At 36.9% G+C, this 24,733-nt stretch overlaps 2 long non-coding RNA genes across 2 annotated transcripts in view; one reads left to right on the plus strand and one right to left on the minus strand.

Moving 5' to 3' along the window:
• Positions 1-267: 267 nt before the first annotated feature.
• On the minus strand, positions 268-22,802 carry LOC140608921 (uncharacterized). Its single transcript, XR_012010920.1, has 3 exons — positions 22,491-22,802; positions 1,682-1,743; positions 268-924 (listed from the first exon to the last, which is right to left on the minus strand). It is a non-coding gene; the product is annotated as an uncharacterized lncRNA (long non-coding RNA).
• Positions 20,956-24,733, plus strand: part of LOC140608924 (uncharacterized) — a 28,183-nt gene continuing 24,405 nt past the window's right edge. The window contains exon 1 of the long non-coding RNA XR_012010924.1: positions 20,956-21,092. This is a non-coding gene — a long non-coding RNA (uncharacterized lncRNA). The remainder of the gene's footprint in view (positions 21,093-24,733) is intronic.

Consider the following 24,733-nt stretch of genomic DNA (forward strand, 5'->3'; position numbering starts at 1 on the left):
TGCTTACCGTTTGGCTAGCGAGAACGTGGAATTATTTGCAGTGATACAGAGGTGATAAATGTGGTTGCGGTTTAGGTAAGTGGTTCTCAGCCTGTTTTTCTGCCACACCATATACGTAAATTGAAGTTCACAGATGTGATGTACACCCATGGGTGTAATCATGGTTAAACACAATTCTTTAGGAAGTAGCTGTAACCCCACCCATACTTCCCTGTTTAAGAAAACATCAGAGCACAAGTGAATCGGCATGGTAGAGTTCAAAGAATATCCTTAAATTTCTTCACATTTATTTAAAAATGCCAATTGGTCAAATACTTTGTTACTTTGTCACTGGTAATGAATTACTTGCGACAGGCTTTAGGACTGACTGCCCACAGAGAAGAAGTTGAAAGGTGCTGAGTTATGTACTAATGGCCACTTGGTTTCATAATACTATCAGCAGGCTGTGCCCTGCAAAAAAATACATGTACACATACAAAGTTCTCAAAGAGCCTGCCAGTACCTCTGTCCAGGGCAGAGGGCAACCTACCAGCCTCAACATATTTTCTCGTGATTAACCGTGTTGGGGCTCTAGAGGAACTCTTCACATCTCTTAGCCTGTGTCTTTGATACTCTTGTGCTGGATGCCATGAAACTTAACAGCTCATGTTCCTGCTGTAAGAGAATGACATCTACCTGAGCTCCGAAAGAAGTTTGGTTAAAGAAGTGCTTAGATATGCCCGATCTATTCATTCAGGAACAAAGCATCACTTCTCAGTAGCACCTGCACAGCAGCCTGGCCATGTGACTTGTTTTGTCCATTGGAGCAATAAGAAGTGACATATGTCACTTCCAGATGGAAGCTTTGACAGCTACTGCGCCTGCCACCATTGCTTTTCTCCTTTGTCCTGAGAGTGGCACTTGCTTCCTGGGTTAAGGGTTGGCCTGCAATGAAGGAGGTGGAGAGTTCAATTAAAATGTGTCTGCAAAAAAATAAAAAAAATAAAAAAAAAATAAAAAAAATAAAATGTGTCTGCAACTGACATTAACATGAGCAAGAACTGAACCTTTGTAGTTGTGAACCACAAAGACTGGTCATTTTTTGCTTTGTTTTTAACCAAACATACCTTAGCTGATTGATTTATATGGTGTCACAGAAATACCATCCATTTTATAAAGTTTTAGTTTCGAGTTTGATCTGTCATGTTTCATGGACATATTCCTTAACCCCTAAGAAATTCAGTTTTCTCATCAGCAAGAAAGGAACAAAAAAATAAAATTTTCACCTATGCAATGAGAATATTGTCATTGAAAATATATTGTCAACTCAAAAAAATGTATAAGGAGCAGCTTCTCTAGAAGGGAAACAGTTTTTAGCAAGTGGCAGATCCTCGACCCACAATCCACCTCTGCTCCTGACTCACTTTGAGATCTTGCACTGTGTTACTTAAATCCTCTGAGCCAGTTTCTGAATATGTAAAAAGTGGGCGTGAAAACTAACTATGCAAGTTTGTTCAGTAGTTACTGTTTGAAAAGTGTCAATCTCAGCGCTTAGCATATGGCAAGAACTCAGTATATGGCAGCTGCTATCACTGTAAGAACGTGGGTTGTTCCACTCTGTTGTATATTCATGGTGTATAATCAACAACAGTATTCAACATTTTCAGCATTTACAGATTTAAAGTGTGTGGCAGCTGCTTACCTGGCTGTTTTTCTTTCCTCAAGTCTGATCTCCTTTAGAAGATCATCTTCCCATACTTGACCCTAGCACATAAAAGGTATTAAATAAACATTAGTTGGATTTTAAAAGATTTGGAGTTTAATTGTAGCTGTTCTAAAATAATAAAAGCTAAGAATTTGGGGCTTTATTTTTTTATCTTGTATTTCTCAAGGTCTGGTCTGAGACCTTCTGGTGTCAAAAATTTGAACAATGGGTGAAGTGGGAGTGGGTGGGGCAAACTGTTTGTGAAAATGCAGATTCCACACCGTGGAATCAGAACTCTGGGGGGCTTGATGCTTAAGGAATCTGGATTTTTAATAGGAACTCCAGCTGACTTCTATAAATATTGAATGTTTGACAGTTGCTGTTTCAAATGATAGAAAACTTATATGAAAATGACCTCCCCCCTTCACAGGTGTGCAACTAGAGAGCTTGCACACATGTGGATGCAGTGACCTCCGATCAGATTTTAAGAGTCAGTAGGTCTATGGTCGAAGCCAGGAATCTGAATTTGGAAGAAACATCCTTCCCTGTGGCCCACCTACCCCTACTCCAGGTGAACTGTTGCAAGTGTCTAAACATCAAGCTTTGATAAAGAGGAAACAAGCTTCTCTTTTAGAACTATTATGTTTTCTCTTTATTGTTTGGCTCACTGCCCCTTCCTTGTTGATTCTATATCTTTGCATTTAACTAGAAAGTGTTTGGGAAAAATTTAAAATTCTCTGTGGCTGATTGTACCTCAACTCAGTTGCAATAGTTGGGGAAACGTGAATAGTACAAGATTCTCCTGTGGTCTGTAGTTTTTGGGAAAGAGTCTTCCAAGTGCTTGGAGTTGACTTCACAAAGGTCCTGCCTTATTTGTAACTAGGCTCATATGTAGTTAGCATTAATAAATATGTCCTTACTTGAGATGGATCAGTAATGCACCCGCCCCAGGAGTTTGCTTAAGTGACATAAATCACAGCAACCATGCCCTTTGGTGCTCCCCTCGTCAGCTGCCCCATGGCTCCTTGAAGCTACCAGACTCCAAAGGAGTAGGCAGGAGGCTGTGATAGCAGTGGGGCTTTTAATTCAGGTTTGGCAAAGGGTAGCAGTGAAGTTCTGGAAAAGACTGAGTATTCATCCCTTCTGTTGGGACATTGCCTATATTAGGAGTGAGGACCCCTGGAGACAAGAGAGCATGTGAGCGGAGTTTCCAAGTCCCTGGAGCAAATTAAAGGCTAAATTTAAGAAATTTAAGTTCGTGACGTAAGAGCATTAAATGGCAATGCTGCGCTCTTTTGAGCAAGGCACCCTGTGTGACCACATGGGTCACAGGCCCCTGCAGCCTTCTTTGAATCTAGGGTTGAATCTTTTTTGGTCATCTCTCAGCAGCACAAAGGGAACTTTGGGATTCTCAGGTTTTTTTTCCACGTGTGATATACCTTTATTTACAAACTGCTTCCTTTTCTTAGGTTTTTAATTTTAATTCCAGTAGAGTTAACATACAGTGTTAGATTAGTTTCAGGTGTACAGTATAGTGATTCCACAACCCTGTACATTACTCAGTGCTAATCATGGTAAGTGTACTCTTAATTTGCTTTACCTATTTACCCCATGTCCCCATCCCCTCCGCTTTGGCAACCACCAGTTGTTCTCTATATTTAAGGGTCTGTTTCTTGGTTTCTCTCTCTTTTCCCTTGCTTGTCTGTTTCTTCAATTCCACATGGGTGAAATCATGTGATGTTTGTCTTTCTTTAACTGATTTATTTTGCTTAGTATTTTATTCTCTAGCTCCATCCATTTTGTTGCAAATGACAAGATTTCATTCTTTTTTTATGGTTGAGTAATACTCCACTGTGTTTATATACTGCATCTTCTTTATCCCTTCATCAATCATTGGACACCTGGGCTGTTTCCATAACTTGTAAATAATGCTGCATTAAACATAGAGGTACATGTATCCCGTTGATACATGTGTTTTTGTATTTTGGGGTATATGCCCAGTAGTGCAATTACTGGATCATAGGGTAGTTCTATTTTTACTTCTTGAGGAACCTCCATACCGTTTTCCACAGTGGCTGCACCAGTTTGCATTCCCACCACCAGTGTAAGAGGGTTCCTTTTTCTCCACATCCTCACCAACACTTGTTACTCGTTTTGTTGATTTTAGCCATTCTTACAGGTGTGATGTGATATCTAATTGTGGTTTTGATTTGCATTTCCTTGATGATGAGTGATGTTGAGAATCTTTTCATGTGTCTGTTGGCCATCTAGATGTCTTCTTTAAAGAAATGTCTGTGTCTTCTGTCCATTTTTAAATTGAATTATTTGTTTTGGGGTGTTGAGTTGTGAAAATTCTTTATATATTTTGGATACTAACCTTTTATCAGATATATCATTGGCAAATATTTTCTCCCATTCAGTAGTTCCCTTTTAGTTTTGTTGATTATTTTTATTTTGATGTAGTCCCAATTGTTCATTTTTGCTTTATTTCCATTACCTCAGGAGACACATCTAGAAAGAAGCTGCTACGTTCAATGTCAGAGAAATGACTGCCTGTGTTCTCTTCTAGAATTTCTATGGTTTCAGGTCTCAGGTTTAGGACTTTCATTCATCTTGAGTTTTTTTTTGTGTATGGTGAGAGAAAGTAGTCCAGTTTCATTCCTTTGCATGTAGCTGTTCAGTTTTCCCAATTCCATTTGTTGTAGAGACCATCTTTTTCACATTACATATTCTTGCCTCCTTGATGGTATATTAATTGACCATATAATTGTGGGTTTATTTCTGGGTTTTTCTATTCTGTTTTATTGATCATGCATCTATTTTTTAAAAAGATTTTATTTATTCATGAGAGACACATAGAGAGAGAGAGAGAGACAGAGACACAGGCAGAAGGAGAAGGAGAAGCAAGCTCCATGCAGGGAGCCCGATGTGGGACTCGATCCCAGGACTCCAGAATCACTCCCCGGGCTGAAGGCAGGCGCTAAACCACTAAGCCACCCAGAGATCCTGATCATGCATCTATTTTTATGCCAGTATCATACAGTTTTGATTACTATAGCTTTATAATATAACTTGGAAGTCTGGAGTTGCGAAACTTCCAGTTTTGTCTTTCTTTTTTCAAGGTTGCTTTGGCTATCTGGGGTCTTTTGTGGTTCCACACAAATTTTAGGATTGTATGTTTTAGTTCTGTAAAAAATGCTTTTCGTATTTTGACAAGGGTTTTGTTAAATGTGTAGATTGCTTTGGGTGATATAGACATTTTAGCAATATTTGTTTTTCCAATCCATGAGCATGGAATCTCTTTTCATTTCTTGGCATTGTCTTGATTTTCTTTCATCAATGTTTTATAGTTTTCAAAGTACACGTCTGTCTTTCTTGTCTTTGAGTAGGTTTATTCCTAGGTATCTTATTATTTTTGATGCAAATGTAAATGGAATTGTTTTCTTGATTTCCTGTTGCTTCATTATTAGTGTATAAGAATGTAATAGATTTCTACACGTTGATTTTGTATCCTGCAACTTTACTGAATTTATCACTTCTGGCAATTTTTTGGTGAAGTCTTTAAGGTATGCTCTGTATAATATCATGTCATTTGCAAATAGTGAAAGTTTTACTTCCTACCGATTTAGATTTTATTTTATTTCTTTTATTTTTCTTTGTTGTCTAATTGCTGTGGCTAGGATTCCAGTACCATGCTGAATAAAAGTGGTGAGAGTGGACATCCTTGTCCATTCCCGACCTTAGGGGAAAAGCTCTCAGTTTTTCACTATTGAGTATTATATTAGCTGTGGGTTTTTCATACAAGGCCTTTATTATGTTGAGGTCTGTTCCCTCTAGACCTACTTTGTTGAGAGCTTTTATCATGAATGGATATTGTACTTTGTCAAATGCTTTTTCTGCATCTATTGAAGTGATTATATGGTTTTTTTCTTTCTCTTATTGATGTGATGTGTCATGTTAATTAACTTGTGAATACTAAACTACCTTTGCATCCCAGGAATAAATCCCACTTGATTGTGCTGAATGATTTTTTTAAACATATTTTTGGATTTGGTTTGCTAGTATTTTGTTAAGGATTTTTGCATGTAAGTTCATAAAAGATATTGGCATGTAGTTCCCTTTTTTGTGGTGACTTATCTGGTTTTGGTATCAGGGTAATACTGACCTCATAGAATACATTTGAAAGTTTTCCTTCTTCTTCTATTTTTTGGAATAGTTTGAGAAGAATTGGTATTAATTCATCATTAAATGTTTGGTAGAATTCACCTGTGAAGCCATCTGGTCTGGGACTTCTGTTTATTGGGAGTTTTCTGATTACGGATTCAATTTCATTGCTTGTAATTGGTCAGTTCAAATTTTTTATTTCTTTCTGCTTCAGTTTTGGTAGTTTTCATAATACCCTCTTAAATTATTTGTATTTCTGTGGTGTTAGTTGTTATTTCTCCTCTTTCATGTGTGATTTTGTTTTTTGGGTCCTCTCTCTCTTTCTCTTGCTCTCTCGCTCTCTTTTTGATGTGTCTGGCTAGAGGACATCAATTTTGTTGTTTTTTTCCCCCAAAGAACCAGTCCCTGCTTCATTGGTCTGTTCTACTGTGTGGGTTTTTTTTTTTTGTTTGTTTTTTGTTTTTTGTTTTTTGTTCTATATCATTTATTTCTGCTCTAATCTTTACTATTTCCTTCTGCTGGTTTGGGGTTTTGTTTTTTCTTCTTTTTCCAGCTCTTTTTAAAGAAGACTTTATTTACTTGAGAGAGAGAGAGAGCACAGGCTGGGGAAAGAGGAAGAAGGAAAGAGGGGACAGACACCCCACTGAAAAGGGAGCCTGAAGTGGGGCTGGATCCCAGGACCCTGGGATCATGACCTGAACTGAAGGTAGATGCTTAATCAACTGAACAGGTGCCCCTTTCTAGCTCATTTAGATGTAAGGTTAGGTTGTTTGAGATTTTTCTTTCTTCTTGAGGTAGGCCTGTATTGCTATAAACCTCCCTCTTAGAATTGCTTTTGCTGCATCCCAAAGGTGTTTGAATTCTGTGTTTTCATTTTTGTTCATTTCCATGTAATTTTTTATTTCTTCTTTGATTTCCTGGTTGACCCATTCATTGTTTAGTAACATGTTATTTAACCTTCATGTATTTGTGGTCTTTCTAGATTTTTTTTCTTGTGGTTGACTTCTAATTTTATAGCATTGTGCTAGAAAAAATGCGTAGTATGACTTCAATCTTTCTGACCTTTTTTGAGACTTGTTTTGGGGCTAATATGTGATCTATTCTGGAGAATGTTCCATGTGCACTCAAAAAGAATGTGTATTCTGTTTTAGGATGGGATGTTCTGACTATATCTGTTAAATCCATCTGGTCCAGTGGTCATTCAAAGCCACTGTTTCCTTGTTGATTTTCTTTTTGGACGATCTGTCCATTGGTATAATGGGGTGTTAAAGTCTCCTACTATTATTGTATTACTATTGGTTATTTACTTTATGTTTGTTATTAACTATTTTATATATTTAGGTGCTCTCATTTTGGGTGCATAAATATTTACAGTTGCTATATCTTCTTGCTGGATTGTCCTCTTTGTGATTATGTAGTGTCCTTCTTTGTCTCTTGTTACAGTTTTGCTTTAAAGTCTAGTTTGTTTGATGTAAATATTGTTATCCCAGCTTTCTTTTGATATTTGCATCATAAATGTTCCTCCATCCCCTCACTTTCAATCTGCAGGTGTCTTTAGATCTGAAATGAGTCTCATGTAGGCAGCATATAGATGGGTCTTTTTTTTTAATCTACTGTATCACCCAATATCTTTTTATCGGAGCATTTAGTCCATTTACATTCCAAAGAAATTGTTGACAGATATATATTTTTTGGCATTTTACCTGTTTTGTGGTTGTTTTTAGAGAGTCTCAGTGTTTAACAGGTGTTGTGGAACAGGATTTCTCTTACTGTTCTTGCATGGATAAAGGAAAACAACTTATTGAACTAAAATAATATTGCAAATCAATATGTTTTGTTCTTTTGCTCTTTAAATTTTTGTTCTTTGTTTTTTTTTTGTTTTGTTTTGTTTTCATTTTTGTTATGAGTAATGATTACAAAGTGCTTTTAAAGGTCTAAGTAATTCTTCCCTCTCTGAGGAATTTTTTGTTTTTTTTGAGGACTCCCTGCAGAGTTAAATCTCATATGCCCACAGGGTCAACATGGTTTAATTCATCAGTTTCTATGAAGGGAGACCACATTCACATTTGATGTGGACATATAACATTTTCCACATGTGACCGCAAGGCAACCCAAATCCTCCACTGCAGGAGACATGATTATGAGTTTAAATAAACCCTGAGCAAACAGCAGGTGCTGAGGGTAAATAAAACTATGACTGGTAGGTTCTCCTTGCCCTTGAGGCTTCCATTTAATAATTAATATAATTTTGGAAGCCACTTAAAGATACTCCCTGGGCATCATATTGATAGAGCAATGAGATGTACATCTTGGTTTTCCTTGTCAACTTGAATCCACTTTGTGTGCTGTTTCTTGCAAAGTCAGAGTAACATATGATTTTGTGTCTTTTCAAGGGCATGTGGCTATGTGTGTATATGGTGTTCATTGATCCTAGTGTTTTCAGACCTTTTATTATGAATAAAGTCAAAAGAAAAGAATTGTGCCTGACTCTCTGTTTTGTGTACTACTTTTTACACTGCTTGAAATTGCTAGGATACCAAGTAGATTTATAGTTGGAGATGCTGAATGGCACAAAAATAGTCATCTTCAAAGAGAAAATAAATAAGAGAAATATTCTCAGAAACCTTTAGGTTTAGCAGAGATGTCTTCCAAGGGGGTTATTTTCTTCTGTTTGAAAAAGAAGCCAGAATGGGGGTGATTCTGCTCAGTTTTGAAGGGGTCTGACATGTTAGGAAGGAGAAAGTGCTTTGTGTTAATTATGTTTCCCTTCTTTTATTCTCAGTGTATGTTAATTTTGTTTCATTATTTCTTTATTCCTTATCCATATTACTTGCTATTATCTGACCTACTATATGTTTACTTGATTATTTGTCTATTGTATATCTTCCTCAGTAAAAAATAAAATTCATAGTGGCAGGGACCATGTGTTTTGTTCTCTTCTGTACACCTAGCACCTAGCAGAGTGACTGTTGTGACAAGAATAGTTGACAATAGCTAACATTTACTGACTGAGCCTGACAATATTCTAAAGCACTTGACATTTATGTTACTTGCTCCTCAAAATAGCCCTTGGAAATAAGCAATATTTCAATTCTCATTTTGTAAATGAGGAAACGAAAGCTTAGAAAAATGAAACAAGTTTCCCGAGACTCACAACATTGGTAAGTGAGAGGGCCATGATTCAGACCCAGGCTGAGTGGTTTCAGCATCTACATCTACCACCTTCCAAAGAAGCTTGGCTGCCTTTTTCCTGCTCCCTGCCTCCAACACATAGTAAGCTTTCAATACATATTTTTTTTGGATAGATTAATGTTCAACTGAAGTGTGAAAGTACTGTCTCCTTCAGGGGTGGTAGCCATCAAAGAATGATACAAGGCTGAGGCAAGTTACTGGGAGTGGTTTTTATTCTCAAGCAATCAGGTGTGATTTTTCTCAAAGACAATGTGGAAGCTATTCCCATTCTTCATGCCTGAGCTTCCCCTTTCATGTTCCATCTACCCTCCCCTCACTGATGCGTGGGTTGCCGGGGCAAGGGGCTGCTCTGGGTTCATAGAGACCAGCTTTGGAAGAAGCCTCTCAGGACAGATTTGTGCACACATATAGGTAACTCATTCCCCTGATGTTCTCTGAGTTAGCAGCATTGGCAGTGCCAGTGTGTCCACAGATCAGTGTCCTGGATCTCATCACAGGGTCCCACAAGTTGTTTAGTCCAAGAAATGTTTGGACTCCATTGACTCATGATGTATTTATTTAATGTCCTTCATAAATAGCTCTCTCTGGGGACAAGACTTCAAGTTCTTTTGTCAAACTAAATATGCTTTGAGATGTGTGCGTGTGTGTATGTGTGTGTGTGTGTGTGTGTGTGTGTGTTTAATTACTGTGGCTGGGCCGAAAAAGCATTTGCATCAGCCTTAAAAATAGTTCAGTATACAACATTAATTTCCTTTGTTCTCTGTTACTCTCACACAGCTGTTAAATTGTGAGAGTTGAATGGCAGTAAAGAACATTGCTTTAGAGTGTGTGTGTGTGTGTTTGTGTGTGTGTGTGTATGCATGTGTGGTGTGTATGTGTGCAGGCTTGTGCACCTAAGTGGGCAAAAAAGGAAGTGGAGGTATAAGCTCTATGGCATCTATGCTTCAAATGTCAAAGCACAAAGTTGTTGCTTCAGTTGGGATTGTTAAGCTTTGTAGCTTGTTAACACACATAGTAGAGGATCATTGTACTTTGCATACTTGGGAGTAACATATATCACTTCTACTTGGACATAAAGGTTGCCTTAAGAATCATGTTGCTCAACACAGAAGGCCTTTCCACTAATAAGAAAATGAGCAAAGTAAAAGAGGTCTTTATTTGTGGGTATGTGACAGGCTGAATCTTGCTTCTGTTACCAGGGATGTTGGTTTTATGATCAAGGTGTGATATATGCTCATAAAGGCTGAACAAAGAAATTTAATTTGTGCTTAATAATCAAGTTTTTTTATAAATATAGAGGATACTTCAGATCTCTTCAATACTTTCACACACAAGAGAAGTATGTAATAGTATAAAACTCACTTGGCAGTCAAGTACTCTTATTTCTTATCACATATTCTCATATATGAATTTGTGAGCTTGTATTTTGCTTAATATATCTAAAATAAGGAAATTCCATTCAAGCTTTTAGTTTATATCAGTGTTTTTGGTTTTTAAGCTATCTTTTTTTAACTCTGAAATTCTGGTACAGTGATAAAAGCCCCTTGGAGAGGTAGTTACAGCAGGCATGATTTATCTCACCATCAACTCTATAGGTTTTTGCACTATAAAATCTTGAAATATCTTGGAAACTGTGATGTTATATAAAGACTAATTATAAGGAGTAATGTATCTGATTTGAGTCCATGTTAACTATTTTTACCTGCTAAAAGAGGTTATAATGACCTTTGTACAGGAATAAATTCCTTCTAGATTATTATTTAGAGCAACATAGTTCATTAGTTATTTGCGACAAAATGGAAAAAAGGTATCTCTTCCCCCTTGGAGTCTGCATTTTTGTGAAGGAAATAGCTGATGGACAATAGATGTGATAAATAAATAAAATATACACTAAGTTATGTGATGAGTGCTATGACAAAACAAGGTAGTATGGGGAAAGAGAAATTAGGAATGGGGATGGAAGATGTATGGCAATTTAGAGTATGATGATCAGATTAGGTCTCCATTGAGAAGGTGACATTTGATCAAATGTTTGAAGGAGACAAAGAAACTCGTGTGGATATTTGGGGGAAGAGCATTTTTAGGGAAGGGCAATAGCCCAATGAAATGGTCAGTGTGTAAGCATACCCAGCATGTGTGAGGAACAGCGAAGAGGCCTATGGGGCTGGGGTGCAAATGAGTGAGTAATAGGAGTTGAGGTCAGAACAGAGGGGGAGTTGAGTTGTAGGATCTTTTTTTTTTTTGTAAGATCTTTTAGGTTATGTAAGGGCTTTGACTTTTACTCTAAAAGAAAATGGAGCCATTGCAGGATTTTGAGCTGGAGAATAACTTTATCAAGCTTGTTTAAAGGATAAGTCTGAGTGTACTCTGAACAGTCAAGAGTAGAAGTAAGGACACCAATTATAAGGCTATTATAGTAATTTAGATATCTTAGTTATACTGTAAAACTAGTTACCCCCAAACTGGGTTGCTTCAAACAATAGACATTTATTATCTCACAGTTTCTGTTTGTCAGAATTTGGCTAAGTTGGGTCTTCTGGCTTAGGGTTTCCCATAAGAATGCAATCAAGGTATCAGTTCAAGGCTTGATTAGGAGAGGATTCATTTCCAATTTTACTCACAGGGAAATCAGTTCCTTGTAGATTGTTGGACTGTGGTCTTTGATTCCTCACTAGATATTGGTCAAAGAATACCCTCAGCTCCTTGGCCATATGATCCTCTCCAGGACAGCAAACAAGTAAGAAGAGAGAAGGAGAGGGGCGGGGGGAGAGGGAGATGGAAAGTACAATGTTTTCAGACCTAATCTCTAAATGATACCCTTTAGTTTTATAACGTATTTGTTAGAAATAAGTCATTTAGTCCAGCACACACTCAAGAGGAAGAGATTGTACAAATATGTGAAAATTAGGAGGTGGAGATCATAGCCAGACATTTGAAAAGCTACTTAATAAACTAGGCAAGAGACAGTGCTAGAGTTTTAGCAGTGGAGGTGGTGAGAAGTTGTGGCAAAATACATTGAAAATCTTGGAGCTGTAATCCATGATCTATTCTGTCTGTGACTTCAGGCACCTTGTATAATACATCTAAGTTTTGTTTTTCTACTTTTAATTGAAAGTCAGCTTACTTACCACTATGCAAATAGCTGAAACTTAAAGAGTTTAAACAACTAGCTGAAGTTTGCATACCTAATATATGGTGGACCCTGGATTTAAACCCTGGCAATCTTTCTCTATAGTCTTATTCTGAAGAGGACTCTGGAAAGGATAAAGTATCTAAAACTATTAAAAAAATACAACATGCTATACAGATATAAGTAAATCATGGTCACTAATGTGGGTACAATAATAGAAATAGCTTAGTTTTAAAAATGTTCATTCCAAAAGTTAATGGTGATGTCAATTTTCCTGGGCAGAGAACTTGAGCAGTTCTGGGCAAAAGATGGAGCCCTTCTGCCTTTCCATGTGTCTTGCATGTGTTTCTGTGGGAGTGGAAGCAGAAACGAATTCCTGCTGTAGCCTGTTTCTACACAGTATGGCAGCACTTAGATGCTACCCAGGATAAAGCCACATGGATTTTGATCTAGAGCTCAGTAACTGGGGTTAGTGAAGAAAGAATGGTTGAGAACATATGAAAGGTTTGACTCAATGTGGGATTTCTTCTGTTTTTGACTAGAAGACGTGTAACCCTGACAAGGCAAAATGATCTTACAGGACCCTGCAGTGGCATGTGTTCTAATTCAAAGTGAAATCCACCAGGGGATAAGAAACTCAGTGTAGTAGTTTAGTGGCTGGGCCAGGCTGACTAGTTGTAGTCTGAGTAGAGGCAGGAGAGTATGCAAACTCACACTAATAAAACAGAATGAGGCAAAAGCCTTGGTGATAATTGGCTAATGGAGCCAATGGTGGCCATTCTAATATCAATGTAGAAATTCCAGTTTCCTCATAGGTAGTTCTTCATTGTAGCTTTATTTCCTTCCTTTTATCTCACACCATTTGTATCTTATATTTTATTTTATTTTATTTTTTTTCCCTTTTTTTTTTTAATTTATTTTTTATTGGTGTTCAATTTACTAACATACAGAATAACACCCAGTGCCCGTCACCCATTCACTCCCACCCCCCGCCCTCCTCCCCTTCCACCACCCCTAGTTCGTTTCCCAGAGTTAGCAGTCTTTACGTTCTGTCTCCCTTTCTGATATTCCCCACACATTTCTTCTCCCTTCCCTTATATTCCCTTTCACTATTATTTATATTCCCCAAATGAATGAGAACATATAATGTTTGTCCTTCTCCGACTGACTTACTTCACTCAGCTGTATCTTATATTTTGAAGGAATTTCTTGTGCCATATAGATGAGTATTGCTTTTATATCTAGTCTGACAATCTCTGCCTTTTAATTAGTTTTTAGATAATTTACATTTAATGTAAATGACAATACAACTGGTTTTAAATTTACCATTTTGCTATTTGCTTTTTTATTTGTACCATCTGTTCTTTCCTCTTTTTCTGCCTTCTTTTGGGTTAATTAAGCATGTTTTAGAATTTAATTTTATCTGTACTATTAATTTTTTACCTATACCACTTTTATATTTTAGAAATTATTCTGGGACTTATACACTTTAACTTAGTACCATTGAATTTCAAATAATATCTCTTCACATATAATGTATGACTCATAATAGTATACTATTACTTTCCTTTTCCATCCTTGATGCTACTGTTGTGATAAACTATTTCTACATATGTTAAAGACTGTAAAATATACAGTATTATTATTTTTGCTCAAATAGTCAATTATCTTTTAAAGAAATCAACAAGTGAGAAATGAGAGCTTTTTATTTACTAATATATTTACTATTACTGCCACTTCTCATTCCTTTACGTAGATCCCAATTTCTGTCTGGTGTGACTTTCCTTCTGCCAGAGAAACATTCTTTTAATGTTTCTTATGCTGTAGGTGAGGTGTTGACTCTCTCAGCTTTTGTTTTTCAAGAAAATCCTTTATATTGCCTTAATTTTAAAAGAAATTTTCACAGGGTATAGAATTCTAGGTTAACATTTGTTCACTCTTTTAAATTTTTTTGGTAAAAATACATATTGTAAAATTTACTATCCTAACCATTTTAAGTTTGTAGTTAATAGTGGTAAGTATATTTACATTTTTTTGGAAACAGATTTCCAGAACTTTCTCATCTTGCAAATCTTAAACTGTATGCCCATTAAACAAGAGTTTCCTCTTTCTCATTTTCCTCCTCCCCCAAGATCTAAGCCAAGCCCATTTTGTTTTCCATTTCTATGAATTTGACTACTTTATATATCTTTTATAAGTTAAATCATATAGTATTTGTCCTTTGGTGGCTGGCTTATTTCACTTAGCATAAAGTCTTTAAGGTTTGTCCATGTTGTACCATGTTGCAGAGTTTCCTTCCTCTTTAAGGTGGTGTAGTATCCTACTGTATGTGTATACCATATTTGGTTTATCCATTTATTTTTCCATGGACATTTGAGTTGCTTCCATCTTATGGTTATTATAAATAATGCTGCATTGAACATAGTTGTGCAAACACAAATTGCTCTTTGAGACCTTGATTTCAGTTCTTTTGGATATATGCCTAGAACTAGGATTGCAGAGAGAGGCAGAGACATAGGCAGAGGGAGAAGCAGGGTCTCCATGGGGAGCCCGATTCAGTACTCAATCCCTGGACCCTGGGATCATGCCCTGAGCTGAAGGCAGATGCTCAACTTCTGAGACACCTAGGTGTCCCTTATTTTATTTTTTTGAGGAACTGTCATATGGTATTTCATAGTTATTTCATAATTTTAAAATCATATCAAAAGTGCACAAGGGGCCCAACTTTCCCACATACCCACCAGCACTTGTTACTTTCTTTTTTTGTTTTGTTGTATTTAATAACAGCTATCCTGATGGGTTTGAGGTGATATCTCATTGTGATTGTGATTTGAATTTCTCTGACAAGTAGTGATTTTGAGCATCTTCTCATATGCTAAATGGCCATTTGTATGTTATCTTTGGAGAAATGTCCATTCAAGACTTTTCTATTTTTTAATTGAGTCATTTAATTTTTATTGTTGTTAAGCTGTACTTCTTTATATATTATGGATATTAACCCCTTATCACACATGCAATTTGCATATATTCTCTCCAGTTTGTAGGATACCTCTTCACTCTGTTGGTTCTGTCCTTTGATGAGCAAAAGTTTTTAAGTTTAATGTAGTCCTGTTGGTCTGTTTTTGCTTTTACTTCTTGTGGACATTTGCTTATTCTTTCAACACTCTAAGATGCTCCTTTCTTACCTTCTAGATTAATAGTTTCTGATGAAAAGTCTTTGGTATTCTTATATTTGTTCTTTGTATTTAATGTGTCTTTTCCCCTCAGGCTGTTTTTAAGATTTTTCTCTGTATTAATGGCTTTAAGAAATTTGATCATGATGAGGTACCTGAATAGCTCAGTTGGTTAAGTGTCTGACTCCTGGTTTTGACTCAGGTCACGATGTTGTGGTTGTGGGATCAAGCTCTACGTTGGGCTCTGCACTTGGTGCAGAGTCTGCTTCAGATTCTTTCTCCTTTTTCCTCTGCCCATCTCTCTTTCCTTAAAATGAATATATAAAATCTTAAAAAAAAAAGGAAGAAGGAGAAATTTGATTATGTTATCCTTTAATGTGATTTTCTTTATATTTTTCCTTTTTGGGTTCAACTCTTAAATTTGTGAGTTTATAGATTTTATCAATTTTAGAATATTTTCAACTATTATTTTTTCAAATATTCTTTCCATTCACCTTCCTTTTTCTTTAGAATTCCAATTACATTTATGTTAAAGCTCTTTGTATTGCTCCAGAGGTCACTTAGGTTCTGTTCATATTTTTACAGTATTTTTTCTCCATGCTTTTCATTAGTTTCTACTATCTTCAAATTCACTGATCATTTTCTTAAGCAGTGTTTACACTGCTGCTTATTCCATCTAACAAAATTTTTGTTTCAGATATTTTTCATCTGCTTCTACTATTTTTTTTCTTGGTTATGGTTCATATTTTCCTGCATATTCATGTCTAGTAATTTTTGTTTGAATCAGATTGTAGACCAGGTTCATCTATTTGAGTCTTTTTAAAAAAGTTTTTAAGAGCAGATCTAGAGTAGTCTTTTTACCAGAACTAATTTAACTAATTTAAATTTCCAAAGTGTGGCTTGTCAGTGGTCTCTACTGCATATACCTCATGTAGTCCATGAGGTCTCTGTACTCTGTCTGGTGGGAAGTCAAACTATTCCTGGACCTATGTGAACTTCAGAAATTGTTTAACTTCTAACTCCTGGTACATTTTCTATTCTTAGGTGTTATTTTTTTGTTCTGCCTTATGGTATGTAAGTACATATTGATATTCCATCATAAAACCTATTCAGATTTCTAAAACTTTTTCTCCGTGTAGCTCCCTTTTTTGTAGATATTCTAGGAGCATATTATACCCATCATGGCCTCCTGAACTCTGATCCCTGTCACCTCCACTCAGTGAGATTACAGTTTTGATTTCTACCCCCTGCTCAGCACTTTAGAAAATGCCCTTAGGCAGAAAGTCTTGACAAACATAAGGCTCATTTCATTTATTTACTTTTCTCTCTGAGATCACAGTTCTCTGTTGCCTGTTGTCCAGGTCTGAAAATAGTTATCCCTTATATTTTGTTTTGCTTTCTGGTTATTTACAGTGGCAGGATAATTCCAGACCCTGTTACTTCCTTATAGCCAGAAGCAGTTTTTCCTTAACTGTATTAGAAACTCTCCTCTTACAGATTTTTTGTACTTCAATTATAGGGACCTGGCAATGAGCCATTTAATAAAGAATATCTAAAAGGGTTGAACCAATCAATGAAGGCAAGAATTAGGTTGAACCACATACAATTGATAATATTTGGATAATTTTTAACTTATATGACTAATATGGTTTCACTTTATACATTTCTAATTGGATTAGCCAAGGAGAGCAGACTCAAGACTCAAATAGAGGCAATACATTTTCACTGTGATATCTCAGCCAAGGATGAATTCTTTGTGTTTTAAATGATGTTTGGGATTGTGCATCTGGAAATCTTGGGACACTTGTGTTGACATCATTCTCCAGACAAAGTATTCTGGGTTTGTCTTTGTGAACTTTGGGTTTTTAGGATTATCTGTGTTTTTTGTTTTGTTTGTTTTTGTTTTGAAGGAAGGACTCTTTCTCTGATTGGGTCTATAGTTGATTAAAGAAGTATATCCTTCTTCCTCATAGGCTCAATTGAGTTCTGTCCCAAGACAAGATGTTTATAAGAGGAGACTTCAGTCTTGTTCTCTGCAGCATAATTAAGCACTGTGACCCAATCTCTTTGATCTGGGGTGGGGCTCTAAGCAGGATTGTGGTTGAACTGTTTGTGAGGAAAATGTTCCAAGGACATGTGAATGTTGTTGGCTGTTGGATTTGTGGTTGTGACTGCAAAAAGGAATGGAGGATTTGGGGAACTATGATGGAGTGACAAGACTGTATTGTTGTCTCATGTTAAATGCTCAAAATGGTGAATTAAACTTCGTAATTAGTGCCACAGAAGATTAAGGAAAATCGAAGGTATTTTATTTACAGATAATTACCAGTTGTGGTTTTATTTTTACTTTTTCATAATTTCATATAATAGAGACTACTTCACATGTATTTATAAGAAAAGGTGTTTTATGGGTAACAGATTGCAGTGGATTTTATTCAGCATTATAGGATACTTGCTTATAAGGATTATTTTTTGAGGTTTCTTCAAAAGGTATGATTGAGATGACACATGACCCAGTGGGTTTGTCTTTGTTCTCAGAGTACAAAGACTCTGAGACTAATGTCACCCCTAAATGTTGACATTAGTGTATATCTTATAAGGTTGGAGAGAAGATTATTATCGGTTGGATTTTGGCCTCCAAATTTATATTTTGGAGTTCTAATCCCACTACACCAATATGTGTTCTTATTTGGAGATAACGCTTTTCCAGAGTAATCAAGTTAAAGTGAAGTCATTAGAGTGGGCCCTAGTCCAATATGACTGGTGTCCTGATAAAAATGAAAAGTTTGGACAAAGAGGTATATAGAGGGGAGATCGTATGAAGAGACATAAGGAGAAGAGGGCCATCTATGCAGCAAAGAAAGAGGCGTGGAAGAGATCCTTCTGTTACATGCTCAGAAGGAACCAATCCTGCCGATATCTTGATCTCAGATTGCTAGTCTGCAGGACTATGAGACAATAAATTTCTGTTGTTTAAGCCACCCCATGTTTGGCGCATTTTTATAGCAGCCCTACCAAACTGACATAAGAGTCTGTGCAGAACTATGTATTATAGACTACCAATAGTGACTATTGGTAGGAGGAAGAAGCATGCAAGGAGCAGTGGGCCACCATGAAATTCCTTGGACACTGGTAGATGGTTAGATTGGGTGGGTTAGCAGTCCTTGTTATTATCCAGTGTTTGGATGGATACAAATGCCACCTAGATTGAGCAGATAGGACAAGGCTGCAGGCCTAACCACAGGTTTACTAAGAGCTTATTATTTTGTGTTTGTGAGTGATTTAGAAGAAGAAGTAACTAAGACTCGCATTTTCTGTGTGAGTTTTGAGGGGATTTGATGGCTTCAAAAGAGATTCTTTGGAGTGCATAGATGGTTTGAAAGTACACATAGATTCTCAGAATTTTGCCATTGGCACTTAAGAAACTTAATATCATCCTGGAATAGGATTATTTTATATTCCGCTCTTCTGAAGCATTATGAAATGTATGGAACATGTGTAAATCTTATTTTAGTTAAATATTTATGACTTCTAATGCTCTACCCTATTTGTCTCTCCTCTCTCTCTCTCTCTCTGAATTATGTGGGTGACAGTGTAGATTTTTTTGATTCCTGACTCATCCTTTTACCTACTTGCTCTCTTTTTTTTTTATAATGAAAAAGTTTGCTGCAGTTGAAACTATCCCAATGTACAAAACAAAGAAGGAGATCCAAATATTACCTCCCAAACAATGAGATCGTTTTTTAAAGAGTGGAAGTAAAAAGTCCCAAGACACTCAAGTGAGCAAGTGAGTGAGGCAGCTGGAGGGGCCCCAGGCCTGTCAGCAAGTTGTTACAATTGATGCCCTTCCCCTTATTCTGACCATGGTGTAATTTAAAACTCACTTGGTTAGTGCTTCTTGACTTGATTACAACAGTTCCCAGGCTGTGAGGAGTTAAGCCAAAATGGTTTCATTAATTTGCCTTCTCCCTGAAGATTTTAGGCTTGCTGTTTCAAAGAAAGCTAGATACCACAACCGGCCAACTATTTGGTGAGAAGTTTCTCCTCTGGGAGAAAGCCGTTTGCTTAGATTCCAGTCTTTCAAATGTCAAATGTTACTCATCCCCTCTTGGGTTCTTGCAAGCATGTGTAGTCCTTCTTTTTTATTTTAATTTGAGAATGTTTGCTTCTACTAGTAGTAGCTCAGGGAACTTTTACTTGCTGTTTGAAATCTAACCCTGGTACACAAAAGTATGACTAATTCTCTTTACTGGAATTTCAATGTTTTCATCAAGGCCACAATTTCCATTTCCAATTTTATATAATAAGGGCAACATACCAACTGGCAAACACAATCTTTCTTTTTTGTTGATGTACATCAAAATATCTACTGTGTTACAATAAAAAGGGAAGTTTCATAATGGTGATTTTTGCAACTGAAAAAAGAACTGTGTCCAAGTGTATTTAAAGAGAGGAATGCTCATGATTTGAGTATTTAGTTGAGATATTTACTTGATAAAGTACTAAAGTTAACCTTTTAGCTGTGTGTATGTGTGTGTGTGTGTGTTTTGGTCTTCTGAACAGCAAAACATAAGGTTATCTCTAGGTGAGAGGAATGGTATATATACCGGAGTCATGGCCAATGGAAAGATTTTAGAACAAGATACAAAAATCATGCCAGGGATCCCTGGGTGGCTCAGCGGTTTAGCGCCTACCTTTGGTCCAGGGCATGATCGAGGAGTCCCGGGATCAAGCCCCACATTGGGCTCCCTGCATGGAGCCTGCTTCTCCTTCTGCCTGTGTCTCTGCCTCTTTCTCTCTGTGTCTCTCATGAATAAATAAATAAAATCTTAAAAAAAAATCATGCCATACCAATGACTTAGTTTAGCAATTATTGTAATGGCCAATGTAAAGATGAAAGAATATCAGCTAACCAAAACCAAATTTTCGTCTTTTTCTACAGCAATCCTTTATCACTTCCTTATGTTGTTAATGCTCCAAATATGGATTTTTGGAATGCTGTTGGGAAGAACTCATATCCGGAAGCTCTGGTGGAATGAGATGAGACTTACTCACCAGACAGCTCTTTTAAGGCAAGATCTGACTAGTTTCAAGAAAATATAGATATTAATTTGGGATGGCCTAAGAGTATCCCAAAACCTTTTGCTCAAAAGAATCACCTGGAGATTTAAGAAAGTGTAGATCCCTAGGTCCCATTCCCAGAGTTCCTTTTTCAATGGGTCAGTAGATACCTACATTTTTTTTTTTTTAAATAGGCTCCATACCCAGTGTGAAGCCCAACCTGGGATTTGAACTCATAAACCTGAGATCAAGACCTGAGCTGAGATCAAAAGCCACCCGGATGCCCCTGTATGATCTAATTTGTTTCCAGATTATTCTAGGCATAATCATGATAGAGAACCTCTGGCCCCAGCTGCCAGTTTGTGTAACTGTGGCAGCAAAGAAATTATTCTGAATTGTTGGATCACCTATGTAGGGTCTGCTGAATTTGGCATATAAAGGCAAAGCTCTTTTTTTCTTTGTTTAATCTATAGATCAGCCCCACATCTCCCATTGTTTTTATGGCTTCTTTGATTACTTGTGGAGTCATTCATGTGTCAATTGACAGGTGATCAGCTGAGATCTTTCTTGGAAAAACAATGTCCTGAACCTGGTTGAATAACAGAAACACCTGTGGAGCTACTTGAAAATATGTTTTCTCCAGACCAGAATCATGATCTTAGGGAGACGTCCAGACCTCCATTCTTATGTAAGTCTTATAGTCAATTCTGAAAAGCAATTAATTTTGAGAATCTGAGTTATACTAACAGGGAGAAGTGCTGATTGCCTGGTTTTGAGTACTAATTGAAGCTGAATTGCCTAAACAGAAATCATATTAATTTGATTAATATGATTAAATTGTTAATTTCCCTGTTTTATGATTAGCTTCTAATTAGCATTTAATTAGTAGATATTTACAATAGTCTTATATCCTAGTGAGAAGGGCAGGAGAGATCCTTAACATTCAAAGTATGTAAAAGCTTTCACATACAGTTTAAGGAGACTCTTCAAGTATGGGTAGAATCTGAATAGGCAGTGGAGTTAGGTACAGAGAATTCCGGGTGAGCTGAATGAATGAATGAAGTGACTGGGTTAGAGAATAGAATTCCATGCTCAGGGACAGTGTGTTAATCGAGCAAAGCATATATGATGGAAAATAGTGGAATGTAAAATTGCACAGAATGAATTGGGTCTGGGAAGTAGCTTGAAGTTTCAGAAGCTTAGGAACCATTGAAATATTTTTGTGTGTACACAGGAATAAAGTGCTAGCATTTTATTTTGGGAGGGTGTTCAGAAGTTGGCAAGGCAGGGCTGTGGCATAATACAAAGTGAGAAGAAGGAGCTTGATCTAGGGTAGTGGCTGGGGAATAGGAGGACTGATTTGGTAGACATATAGAAGTAGCCAAAAGAAAGCTATTTCCTTTGCAGCTTATTTGGACATTTTCTGTTTAAGGAAAGGTCATATCATGCAGAAAGCATCCAATAACTCTTACAATTGCAAAATAACTTTGATTAAATTGACTGCTTGTTTAAATGGTTGGCAAAGACATCTAGATGTAGCATTAATGAGATTTTTGATTATGTCCATGGGCAAAATTTTTTCGATTTAGTGAGTGTATAGTCACACTAGTTTGTTGTTTGTATAGCAAGCAGACAACCATTTAGATATTTGAATATATTGTGAATAAGCAGGTAAGAAAAACAAGTATAATTAACTTTAAGCTCTTTGAAAAAAAATTTATTTATTTGAAAGAGAGAAAGAGAGTGCATGTGAGCAATGGTGAGATGCAGAGGTAAAGGGAGGATCTCAAGCAGACTCCCTGCTGAGCATGGAGCCTGATATGGGGTTTGATCTCATGACCCTGAGATCATGACCTGAGAAGAAATCAGGAGTTGGACGCTCATCTGATGAGACACCCATGTACCCAACTGTAAATCTCTTTGACTAGTCTTTTTTTTCCATTATGCATAATGTTTGCAAACATTTAATGATTCTATACACACGGAGTAGTATTTGACACAGATTCAAAAGACAAAGATCCTGGCATTTCCTGGCTTCCTCACATCCTGCCCCTACTTGTCTTTAAGGAGCCATTTCAAAAATTACCTTGTGGGTGAATCTTTCCATGGATGCTCCTTCATTTGCTTCTCCTCCAAATTAATGGCTCCAGTTGCTCCTCACTCCTGTTCTCTCACTCCCAGAGTCCTGACACTGAAGGACTCAGTCAGCATAGGCCTTTGGCTCAAGGCAGCAGATGGGCTATGTAAAAATCAGAGGACTCCTTCTGCTACCAGAGTGACGTAAGGAGACTTAGACTGGCTGGGGTGGAACCCTAGAATCTGGATATCTTGGAGCAGAATAGAGAAGCAACGAGAGTCAGAACAGCCTTGGAAAAATTTGCTTTCAGATGCACACTTGTCAGGTCCCAAGTGTACAAAGTGATTGGAAAGTATGAAAGTAGCTACTTCATACAAATAGACTTCTTGTGCATTTCCACAAACATTCATAGGCAGATTTCGGAAATATACCACTGAATGAAGCTAGAATAGTCTTCGCCCTTACAGAGACTTGCCTCAAACTGAGGTCATTTTATGAAAAAAAAAAAAAAAAGCAAGTTTAGAATCTATACCAATCCGTTATGTTTTTGACCCTATACCAGTCATGTGGGAATAACTTGAATCTTGCTAGAAGCAAAGCGTTCCGACTTTATTAGATTCAATACTGTTTCTTCATGTCTTTAAATATGAAAATGAAATTGAAAGGTAGATATATCTGAGCACCGCAGATACAAAGTGCCACCTTTAAAACTTGAATAAAAACTATAGGATGGGATTTTCTAATGGCTCAGGGGCTTTTTCTCAGAATAACTGTCCAATTTCACTTGTAATTTTTGAAATTCTCTTCGGAAATCTCAAGAGTGCAGTGTTATTAAGTTCAGAAATTTCTTATTTTAAATCTCTCTCCAATCACTTAGTTTAAGTCTCACTGCAGTCATTTTAATCAAAATGTCAAAAATGGCTTCAGTTATTGTGAACAAAACAGGAAAAATAATTTCAAATACAATAAGACCAATTTGAATTTTCCTTAATGAACCATGAAAGCTTCTATCTGGTTGTGAGACTCTTGACTGAGTAACAGCTGGAGATTAGACTTTACACTCATACTTAGATTAATTGAATCTAATGTTAATGTATCTAATGTGGCGGCAGTTAAATAGAATTATAACTTGTCCATGTAATAATGCCTTTTGTCTTCCTGATTCATCTGTGAACTCTTTCAATTCCTCCTTCACTCAGGTATTTGCTCCTCCATGGGGAAGAGAATGGTAGGAGATTCAATCCCAGCAGCGTGCTCCTTTAAAGCTTAGGTTATTTTGGCAGGGAAACATTTGTTTCTTCCTGATCTATGCATCATTGTCTCTCCTAGAAAATAAATTCACTGGACATATAAGTGGTTTGCTGGAAGATTCATTATCATGGTGGTCTTTCTACTCTATACCTTGGCTACACGCTTAACTGGAATTCAAGCCTGAGGTTAGGAGAGAGATGCTCTTCCTTTAAGGATGTCTGACCTAAACTTATAGCAACTTTCCCTTAAATAATCAAGCTAAATTAATAGTTTGATATTTTTGAAAGAAAACGAAGGTTAAGCAGTTGAAGTTTCTGCTCTGAGAAACTCCCCAAACCATAAGCGCATCTAGCAGAAGTTTCATATGTTTTATCCTTCTCTTTCTGGAAGGATGTTTAAAAACTGGATAATACTGTATTAGAAGGGAAATTCACATTTTGGGTTTAGTTTCATAGTGCAACATCTGGTATTTATTATGGGTTCACCTGAGGCTTATTTTATTATTATTTTTCACAATACAGTTCCCAGTTTGAAAGATCATTTAAGACATTGACTTTTGACACTGTTAAAGCTCCTTTTTCCCTGGGCAGTACTGTTAATATCAGATATTTGGCTTTTTTTTCCCCTTCCAGTGCCAAAAACTCCCAGCAGATGTCATTGTAAGTCAGATTTGTTTAGCAAGACTTTTGAAAAAGAGCAAGTAGAATTGTTGCGTGTAGCAATGATATGTGTATTGGGTACTGGATTCACTTCATTCTAGTCTCACCAGGGTGGGGTTCTTATAAAAATGTAAAGAGACTCCTGGGATTCTTGCCTGCCTTTCCATAATGTGGGAGAATTGTTTTCCTTTGGTATAAATTAGAGAACAAAGAGCCACAGCCTTGCACCCAAATCTTTCCTGGGCTGCCCAGCTCAGCACGAACATGGCTGTGCTCTTTGTGGTACAAAAGGGCAGCAGGGGAGGAAACAGTTGCTAAAGCACATAGGTAGGAATCAAGGGG

The sequence above is a fragment of the Canis lupus genome, chromosome 18, assembly GCF_048164855.1.
Source record: "Canis lupus baileyi chromosome 18, mCanLup2.hap1, whole genome shotgun sequence".
NCBI classification, from domain to species: domain Eukaryota; kingdom Metazoa; phylum Chordata; class Mammalia; order Carnivora; family Canidae; genus Canis; species Canis lupus.